Raw genomic sequence first — 10,998 nt, forward strand, 5'->3', positions numbered from 1 at the left:
CTTCGAATCTAAAGCGGACTTTGCGGAGAGAGATATATTCTTTTGTTTTCGGCACTTCACGGCGATGACAATGCGAGTGCTGAACTCGCACATTCCGCAGGCCACGAGTATAAACGACGGCTCGCATTACCAATCCTTTAACTGCGCTCCTTGTGTTTGTACTCTGGAAATTCGACGTTACAAGCAAACAATTCTAAAAGGGGGATATGTGTCGGTACGGTTAATAATTAATAATAATTCGAGACATGCAGGCACGTCCGGTAACACTTCGTTTTCGTTAAGTAACATTTCATAATGCATATATCGTGCGTATTTTTTTCTGTTTTTACGTTTTCTAACTGCAGCCGATTCGCGACGACCAAACACGCGCGTCGTAATACTCATGTGTACTCATCTGTATGTATACTGTGTGTCTGTATGCGTATGTGTACGTGTGTGTGAGAGACAGAGAGAAGGACAGAGTATGCGTACATTCGTGTAGATTTTTCGTTAAAAAGAGGTAAGAGTGTTTAGGTATTATAGATACCCATATCTTTTAGGTGCGGTTTCTCTCCGTAGTCGTGCGAAGCTTTCTTGTCAAGAAAGCTCCGGAATAGAGTCTATGTGTGTCCCGTGTCACGTCTTACAACGTGACGAAGAGTTCACGCGCCGCGTTACAGGCATACGTTACAGAGGGCAGCTGCAACCACCGCACTGCATCACCGCGACGCCCGGCGCCACGACGCTAACAGTACGACGACTAACAAGCCTCCTTTGCTTGCCGAACTCTTTCGTACTTGGCCGAGTGTAATTTTCTTTTTTTCGTATTTTTTTCTGTTTTTTTTTTTCGGTGTTTTTTTAACACACACACGTCGAACGATCTATCACCGAATCGATGCCAATGTCTCGGCTTTTGGCCACGGATTTTACAAGCGTCCGGTGGCGTCATCGCGTCTTATCACGTCACGTCAACGTCGCGTCACGTCAACGTCTATGTGCGTAAAAAGTGCAAAAGTGATCCGACAGTGCCGTATTTTTCTTTTTTTTTTTTTTCTCTACGATAGTATCTTTTTCGTTTCTTTCTCTTTATTCGCAGAGCACTTTCATAGAGCTCGAATCTATGCCCGGAGTTTATACGCTAGTCTGGAATCATATAAATGCACATATTATACAGTAAAGACAGACAGGTCCTCTATCCCCTGGGAATATATTCTGCTTTGCATACCGCATGACCTCTACACGAAGCATTCCCGATCAGAGACGCGAGAACCGCGACGATCCTCTTTCTACTACGTTGTCCATAAAGAAGGATTAAATTATTCGCCAAGTCGCAAAATATTAAATATAAATACAAATTTATATACGCAAGTTTTTATGATGTAAATTGACAATTGTAAACGACGTAATGGATCTTTTCATTAATTAAACGATTTCTTTATTAAATATTTACTAAATTATATAGGTAACGTTTATCCAAAGCGTAGAAAAATAGGCTCATTCGTCCTTGGCAAGCGACTAATCGTACAGACGTAATTCCGTTCAGTGAAATTAGAGTAACGCGAATTGCGGTGCCAAGAAACGTACGAGAAACCCGGAACAATGCATAAATGCATAAGTGCGTAGGTGTCAAAGATCAATCATGCGCGAGCAGTTTGTGCAAACTATTCCAAGGCCAGGAACATTCGCGCACATGTGCGAGAAGAATATAGAATATATCGAGCGGTTTCTTATGAATATTGGGTAAAACGCCAGCAGAGGAGTCTCGTCTCGAGCGCAAAGGATCCAAAGATTTTTTTATTGCCGCGCTGCTAAATCGATTGACGAGGAAAGTCGAGCATCTGTATGGTCGGTCAATTTTATCGACGATTTTGTCACCTTCTCCTTAATATTAATTCGAGATATTTAACAAGTAAAGAGCAATATTTTATTTCACATGTTACAATTATGCTCTTTTTTAGTGATTTATGCAAAAAGAAACATGCTATTTGTGCACAATATTGAGAGAGAAACTTTTTGATTGTTCGTTGACTATTGCGTTTTCGTGAAATTGAGGTAGGGATTTACAAGCAGGCAGCTAATGCTCAACAGTTATCACTCTTGCTTATGTATATGAAAGAGACATTTTTCGATTTATTATGTTATAGAAAAAAACGAAAATGAAAGATGGAACGAGATCTCTCGATATGAAGGATTATGGCTCAATAAGCGGATACATATCTGTACGTGTACAAACGAGCAACTTTGCACTCGTCCAAGATTCAGCAGGCGGCCATCAAGCATCCCTGGTGCCAGCCACGCTACGAATTCTACGTCAGCGATCAGGCGGTATGCACGATTAGTGTGTGGTATTAACGATTAGAATAGTTCAATGATAAAAACAACAAAAAAAGGAGGAATGAATGTAAAAAGTGAGTGAATTAAAAAAAATCAATAGTAATACAGTAGAGCACAAAGAACGTGAAAAGAATATACAAATATTAACAAAAAAAGAACAAGAAGAAATGCACAATATATGATCCTCGGGTTGTTCTCACTCACGTTTGCTTGAGCATTTAGGTTTGGCAAGAAAGCAATGGTGATGATTGGTCGTGTAGCAGATAGTGAACTCGCTCAACTATCGTTGAACCGATCGTTCGCACTGATTTCGTTAGTGGAGTTTTGAGACTTACTTGACAAGCATCACGTCTGAAAGTTCTGTTTTCACACCTTGCTTCTTTGGCTCGTATTCGGCTATCATCGGGCGCATTGGCGTTCTCTGTAACAAATCAGGCATCGTGTTAGTCATGCAAGTCGAAATAATAGTGCGCTTTGCGTGAATGCGTTTCTCGGTGATTTTCACTGAAACAATTAACGATTTGTAGATTTATCGGTAGACTGGGTAGGTCAGGTTTGTACCGATTGCACGTAATCGTTTGGCTTGTAAGATTGCATATAATCGTGACTCGATGCATTTATGCGCCGCATGTTTCCCATTCCACTGTTTGTTGATACGTTTTACTAATGAACCTCAGCTTTACGATCTATTCAAGCCGTCGGTGATGTAATGGTAATTTTTTGGTGAAGTAACGAACGCTTAATGCGCTGCGATAATACGTTACCGTAAAGTTGAGATGTTTGAAGATTACAAACATGTGCGTAAAAGTATCGGGAGTGATTAGAGACTCCAATAAGAATGATAATTGTGACAGGGAATATAGTTGAGTTACTAGTAACTTTTGATACGCACGCTGAGAAAAAAATGTAATTGGTCCAACGAAATGTCTTGTCACGGGGTGCCAACAAAATATACACTTATTTCGACAAGTTATATATTGAAACAAATATGTAGTTCTTGGATTACACACATGAGAATTATATAATCCAACAATTATATATTTGATTCAATATATAACTTGTTGAAATAAGTATATATTTTGTTGGCACCCCGTGACAAGACATTTCGTTGGATCAATTACATTTTTTTCTCAGTGCACTGCAATTGCACAAATTGGCTGATTTTACGATATAAATTGCGGGAATATTCAGAGTTAAATAAACTATTTGAGTGATAGTGAGTTTGCACCTTTGCATCTTGTTATCACAAACAGTATTGCCTCAAGCACCATAATTCTTGTTTTTTATTACCAACTATATTCGCATTATATTCGCATACAGTATTCACCCTGATATGAGGCCGATCGTCCGTCGCTGCCGACAATGAGCTCATTTCAACATCATGGGCACTGTCGGTATTCCCCATTTCTTCGTTTTTGCGAAAGCCTTCCTTCACCCCGTGAATTTACCCCTGATGAAAATACGCACAGGCACCGCGAAGATTTCGCAGGGGCATCACTGCGCGTGCGAGCGGATGTCCATTGCTGGCTCCGATATTCGGAATCCTCTTAAAAGCAACGCTCTCTCCCTCTTGGTTACTGATCGACCAACGTAATCCAAATTATTGACAAGATCGAGCCGAAGAGATTAAAGATGAAATCACGAGGGGAAACGTCTGAGCGTTCTCACGGCACCACTTTGGGAGAAGCTCCCTCACTTTTGAGGAACGGCGTTTCTCCACGAATAATCGCATAGGCATCACGTTCATCCAGGTTCACGTACAGATCCAACGTCCACAATCACGTTTATCTCGCGGCTCGCATTGCAAAGAGACGCGCGGGACCACAAGATGAGGAGTCTATCTTAGGACGCTCCGCCTACGGTGCAGCGTTCGGGACGAGCACCGAGAATCGACGCCGACGCGCGTGAAAACGGGCGTCGCGGCGATTGTCCGCGGCCGACGGACGAACTGAATCCCCGTGTGTTCCTGACTGTGCTCTGGGACGATATCCGCGCGCGCTGTCCGGACCCGGCGCGGTCTATGTACGGCGCCGCACGCGGCGTAGAAAATCACGGTTACCGCTGCCAAATCTTTCGGCAACGTCCACCGAGGACGGACTGACTCTTTATATACCAAACGGCTACGAAAATAGGAAGAGCAAACTGACGTGGGGTGGTCGCGGTTCACGTGAGCCGCGCGCGTCTCTGCCGGCCATCTGACCGCTAACCAGGTTTAACCAGGATGTGTTTGCGAGGCGTGACAGACGGATTCCGTCGTCAGCTGCCTTTCGCGGTTTGGCTCGTAAATTAGAGGGTACGCGGCGCTCGTGCACGCATTCATTATCACAAGGAGCATGGAAAATTCGCGCCGCAGTTTTCCCGATACCTGCAATCTCGACGTACAGCGCACGCTTTACGATAAGATCATTTTAAATTATTTTAATCGAACTCGTTAGGTGTCTGACGCTGCGACAATCGTACGTAAACTGGTTCTGCCGGGATCACGCAGGATCATGTGCCATTAAGGGGGGAGCCTGCTTTAGAACGCTGAAAATAAGGTATAATTTTACGAAGTTTTTGGGAGAAACTATACAGCGGATCATTATAAAACTTTGATGCATTTATTAGTACATGTTTAAAGATAAAAAAATTATTTTTTTATTTGAATATATCGCCTGTAGAGCTCGTCCTGGAGGCATTGTAAATTGGTGAGCATTCTCCTGCCCCCAAATTTCATCCAAACTGAAAAATTGAAATATTTTCTCGTTATTTATGAATTCCCATCGTCGATGAACCTTTAATATTCATAAAAACATTAAGTTGAACAATTATTTTTGCATGAAAAAGTTCAAAAACTTTGCCTAAAAATCGTACTTTTGTGTTCGAAGCTCCACCATTTTGGCACTTTTCAACTTTTTTCTTCTCTCTTTGGTTCATCGACGATGGGAATTCGTAAATAACGAGAAGATATTTCAATTTTTCAGTTTAGACGAAATTTGGAGGCAGGAGAATGCTCACCAATTTGCAATGCCGGCGACGCGGCTGCACTAAGATTTCTCCAGGACGACCTCTACAGGCGATATATTCAAATCAAAAAATAATTTTTTTCATCCTTAAACATGTACTAATAAATGCATCAAAGTTTTATAATGATCCGCTGTATAGTTTCTCCAAAAACAATTCGTAAAATATACCTTATTTTCAGCGTTCTAAAGCAGGCTCCCCCCTTAAGCAATTCTCGAGCCTCTGCAGCATCATTTTCATCGCGTCGTGAAGCTGAGATATTCTTGAGTTGTCGATGGTTAGGCGTTCCAGAAATAAACGCGTCCTTTGCTGTGCAGGAGCTCCCATCCTCTTGCTTACTTGTCTTACGACTTAGCGTTAGAATCAATATAATGAATGAAGCTAGTGAAGCGCGCGCGCGTGTTTGTGTGGGCATGAACAATTCATACCTAAAAATAAATGAGAGGCTTGAATGATCGACAAACATTTATCCATCAATTTAAGCGGATTGTTAAACATGAAATATTCACCCTGAAATTTATTCATTTTTTCTCTATGCTGCCAAGTTGGGCTGGGTGACGTCACTATTATGTAAGCAAACGTTTGTTGCGTCTGAGCCAACTCTACAACGCACACATGAATTCGTTCCGATTCAGAAGCGTGTAGTTAAAATTCCGACGACCGTCCACGCCTAATCCACACGTGTTTCGGCCGCTCATTTCGGAAACTAGAAACGATAAGAGGAAGGCGCGTATCCGTAACGTGCGCCGGTGCACCGCGGCGTCTCGCGTGCAACGCACTCGTACGAAGGCCGCTCGGTTGCTCCTTTCCGATTATATACACCTCCATGCCGGGGGCAGCCTCGTGGGCCTCATTGGCATGAATTCGGCGTCTATTTTCGTCGCGGCGCTTCGGCGAAAGCGCGTAGAGCGTTCTCGCCGCGATACAAAGCAGCAGGATTTTGTACCGCGCGCAACTCCGGTTCCCATCGTGCTCCGTTATGTTAACGGGGTTGTGTCCGATTCAAGACGCGATATTAAACTAAGAAAGTTTATATTTACGTAAATTAAAGAAAGGAACCCGAGCTGCGAAACGTGTATTATAAAATTTCAAGAAGATATCGCGAAAGATGGGTTTCCTAGCTATTTTTTCAAGTTGCTTTCTCTGTCCTTCTAGAGTAGCAAAAATTTGAAGGAAATTAAATTAACAACTGTTTGAAAGTTCCAGATTATGTTTTAGATAAATATGTGATCATTCCAATTTTTCTACAATTATAATTAATTAATTTCTACAATTTCTGCTAGTTTTATAGAAAATTCTGGTATTCATTATTAAGCGTGGGAAGATTTTCAAGATTTCGCGTAATCTAGGAAAATAGTCGGGCGAGTTGAAAGCACGTGACTGTTCCACGTGACGAGCGCCGTTGTGTCACGAACTCTACATTAATCAAGTGATGAAACGGAAATCCCGAAAAGTAATCGCGGACATAGGGTAGTCACTAATCACTGGCAGGAAAAAGGAAGGGATAAAGCGATATCGAAATGGGGGAACTAAGCGGCCAAGGCCTTGAAGGCTAATCGTGCATGGTCGTTGAATCATTAGCGGCGAAATATGTATATTGGTTGCACGAGCAAACGTCCGAACAAGATAACGCGATTCGTGACAGTCGTTAAATGTACACTGATATTGAGTAATCGTCTAAATTGCCGTCTGGCACATATATTACTTTTCCGCGTAGTATTGTTTCGCATGCGCATAATAAGCGGCACTGAAAGTGCCTGCGGTATCTTTTTGCGTCGTTTAGTGGTACCAAGAAAGCGCCATATTTAAGGAAGGTCCTTGAAAAAGTAGTAGACGTCAGTAACAGATGACGTAAAGTTGATTTTACTCCAAAAGAACGAGAAACCCGTGTAGACGATGTTAAAATAGGAAATTCCAATGCTACGACGAAGGCGTTTTTTAAAGACACTTTTACAATTATTATAAAAACTGTTCTTTAATTTCATGCTGGATTAGATTAACGAAGTCTTCACTGTGCACCGTTAAAAATTGTGCGTCCATATGTTAACATTTTCTTGTGTTGCCATGTTTTGATTACTACTTCAATGTAAAATTAACATACAACTGATGTTATTATTTTTATAACAATTTTATATGTTACATTAATGTTAACTTCATAACTTAACATTTTGTGTATGTCTCTTAGAAATGGAATATTATTTCAAATGCTTTTAACACAATAATTTTAAACAATCAACATGTCACAAAGTCAGTTTAACATTCTAAAAGAAGTTAAAGTAAATCTTCAAATAATCATGAACTTTGACATATAAAATAATCAAATTTACTAAAATTAAATGTTTCTATCAAAAATAATTTAAGTTGAAATAATTACTATCATGTGTTAATATAACATAAAAAGTAAATGTTCATATTGTACGAACGAAAATGTTCTATCAACTTTTCTGATGAGTTATTGTAACTTCTCTTCCATGTAGTTTTCAATTACTTTGTATGTTATTTTTACATCACACTTAAAGTTACAATAACAAAAATAAATGCAAAGTATTGTGTTAATTACTTAACATTTCTAGTTTGTCAAGAAGTAACATATGACGAATGAGTCACTTTAACTTAAAATTTAGAGTGGACTTTCTGGGACATGCAAAAAATGTTAAAATTAACATTTTATTTTTTACTGTGCGAGCATTCGATTCTGCGCTTCTCTTAAGCGAGTAGAAATCTGCGTAGCGACACACGAGATCAAAATTGACGAGATTTAATTGAACTTCGCGCGCGGTGCAGATTGGTCTTTGGACCAATCGAACGCGACAATGTGATTCTCATCAAGAGGCTGATCAGCGCTAACGCGCATCGAATTGCTGCGTAGATTACATTTCGCTGGGTTAAATCATCAATAAGCGACCAGGTCGAAATATAAAGCAGCGTTAACGAGCGAGTCCCGAATCGTAAATCGGCGTAATGGACTGCTCTACTGGACAAAATTGCGCCGTATTAGAGGTCGTGGCTTTTGCGTTCCTTTCGGCACGAAGCATGTGACTTGAATGACGCAATAATGGCGAATTGCAGGGTCCGGCGTGAATGCGATCGCGCCGCTCCTCTGACCCGCGTGTCCATCTGCGTTCATTCTCTAATGCGAATCAGCAGCAGCGGCAGCCGTCGGCGGCGGCAGCGAAATAATGAATTGACAAATCTGACGGCAACGTCACATCCTCATCCCGGCAAACGGTACGTTACGCACGCCTGCACCCGCGTGGGAGTCTCGCGCTCTTGCTCCTGCGCTGCCCCTGAATTATACGGCGTCGTATATCGTACGGCAGTGTCTCTCAAGCGAGATGCTTCATCGGAATTTCAAGAATTGTCCCCGATTTTATCTAATCAGTAGGTTCAAACAGAAGTTTTACGAAAAAATTTGGATTACTCATTATGACGCCACATGTTGGCTCGTGATGTCAGGAAGAAGGAATTAAATGAACTTTTGTCCCGTACAATTGAAATAAATTTCCACTAGTTGATAACGTCGCTGATTTGAATTGATTGTTCTGGTTAAAGTCCAGTCAAAGTCAAGAGGCTTAGTCTCGGAATCAGATCTGTGCAATTATGTCCTGTCGGCAGAAATAATGATGCTGCGGACGTCTGAAAGAGCAATAAACGTCCCAGTGGATTAGACGTAATTTTATACGCTCGAAATAACTTCGCGTTTCGGTTTTTGCTTGTGCAACTTTTTCCTCTAGTCTCCGGCACTTCTACTTCCGTCATTTATGATTAATCTTGATTAACCTGGGTCCTTATATAATGGCCGGCGTAAAAAACGATCCATACCTAAGTAAACGTTTCACGGCATACATATACACGTGCATATGTAGGTAAATACATGTACATGTACATGTGTGTGCTCTGAATTCTACATACATTACACGATTATTTGCGTAATTATGCAGATTCCTATCAATTGCTCCATCCAACATGCATGATACATGCCTTTCAAATTTCAAAAAACGGCCATTAAAACAATGTCGGATATTTTTGGAATATCGCGTATCGCGAGATCCGACTCGCGTGACTTCCGTTTCTCGAACACTGAACTCCCAAAGCTCAGTAACTGGAACTGGGCACGCGCACTCATACCCGCGAAACTTAATTGGATGCGAAGTAGGTGATCTCATATTAATAGACTCTAGCGTGAATCATCATAAATCCCGTGTATGCTATCGGACGTGCAACTTGCCGTAACATTTTTGCACGTGACGCAACTTATCTGACGTATGTAAATGACAAAAAGTGTGCAATGAATGGAATGCGTGGATATATTATCTCAGCATAATTACGAGGAAAAAAAAGAACATATGCATGAGGAAACATGAGCCTTCGCTATCGAGACTGGCGCCTAGAACTGGCGCGACGTTTCGCTACGGGGATGGAAACTAGCTACGCATATGTTTCAAGTTTCTAGCTTTGCAGGAAAAGGAAAGACGACACGAACTTGCTGGTCAAAGCTATCGCGATCGTGAGCGGCTGAAAGAGCATCGGGTGTAAACCCGACGGAGTAGCAGACAAGGACGAAGAGGGGGACTGGAAAGAGGGGATGACGGGGTACGATATGGGGAGAACGGAAGGAAGAAGGGGAAACGCGATGGGAAAGAAAAAGAGAGAGGAACAGAGAAAGATAGGAAGAGGAAAGGTGTCGGTTGAGGAAATTTCCATGACGCGGTGTACCGGTGTCGCGCGACTTGCCATTGTCGCCGAACACATTATGAAATAAAAGACCGAAGCAGGCGATTTGGGTCGCTTAGCCATTAGCGACATCGAAAACTCTTCATTGAAATGGAACCGATCCTCCGCCATTTTTGGAGAACTTTTGAATGGGAGCGGGAACAGCGGGGCATGAATACAAAAATTCAGAGGAGGATCAAGTAGAGCGCAAAACAACGTTTTGCGAACGTTGAGCTTGCAATATCATGGAACTCGCAATTTTGCAACTTCGCGGTTTTCAGAAAGTTTGATACCAGCTAATGCCTTGTTATACGGTTCCCTCGCCTGCAATTCATGTGCAGAAACAAGAAATAACTGCGTATCTATTCCCGGGTTAAATTTAACTCGTGAGACGACCGTCGTGCACACAGTTTGTTCACCGCGTGGCATCGATCGCCGATGCAAAGTCAACGCACGGCCAGTGAGTCTCGAGGAAAACCACCTTCGTCGTCAATCGATCGAGGTCATAATAGAAACTAGACGCTCCGATCAGGTGCGATAACAAAAAACTTCCTTTTATATGACGCGTCTTTATCGCGTATCTTTCCGAATTTAGAAATTAAACTTGGAAAGCTCGTGCAGAGCTGTGCGCGAGCGTAAAAATGTCACGGTAGAAAGCCAAACGTTATCGTGTTTTAAATAACTCCGTGCGCGTGGTTTCGCGAAGGTTCACCGCCGAAAATACGTCTTTACATCACGACCGACTTTCACGGCGCGTCCGCTCGGCTAAAAAAATCTTACGCGCGGCAGCAGAATCGTTTTGCGCCGCTCAGAAAAACCCGATTCGCACGCGTGCAAGTCGCGTAGACCAGGCCGGACGGTGGTTTCTACAAACGGGCGTACTTGACGCACCTTATCGCGCGACTTCTCATAAAGTATACCGGTTTCTTTTTTCAAGGCGATGGTACATCCGGCGCGTTTATCGCGCCG

This window comes from Ooceraea biroi, chromosome 12 (genome assembly GCF_003672135.1).
Source record: "Ooceraea biroi isolate clonal line C1 chromosome 12, Obir_v5.4, whole genome shotgun sequence".
NCBI classification, from domain to species: Eukaryota; Metazoa; Arthropoda; class Insecta; order Hymenoptera; family Formicidae; genus Ooceraea; species Ooceraea biroi.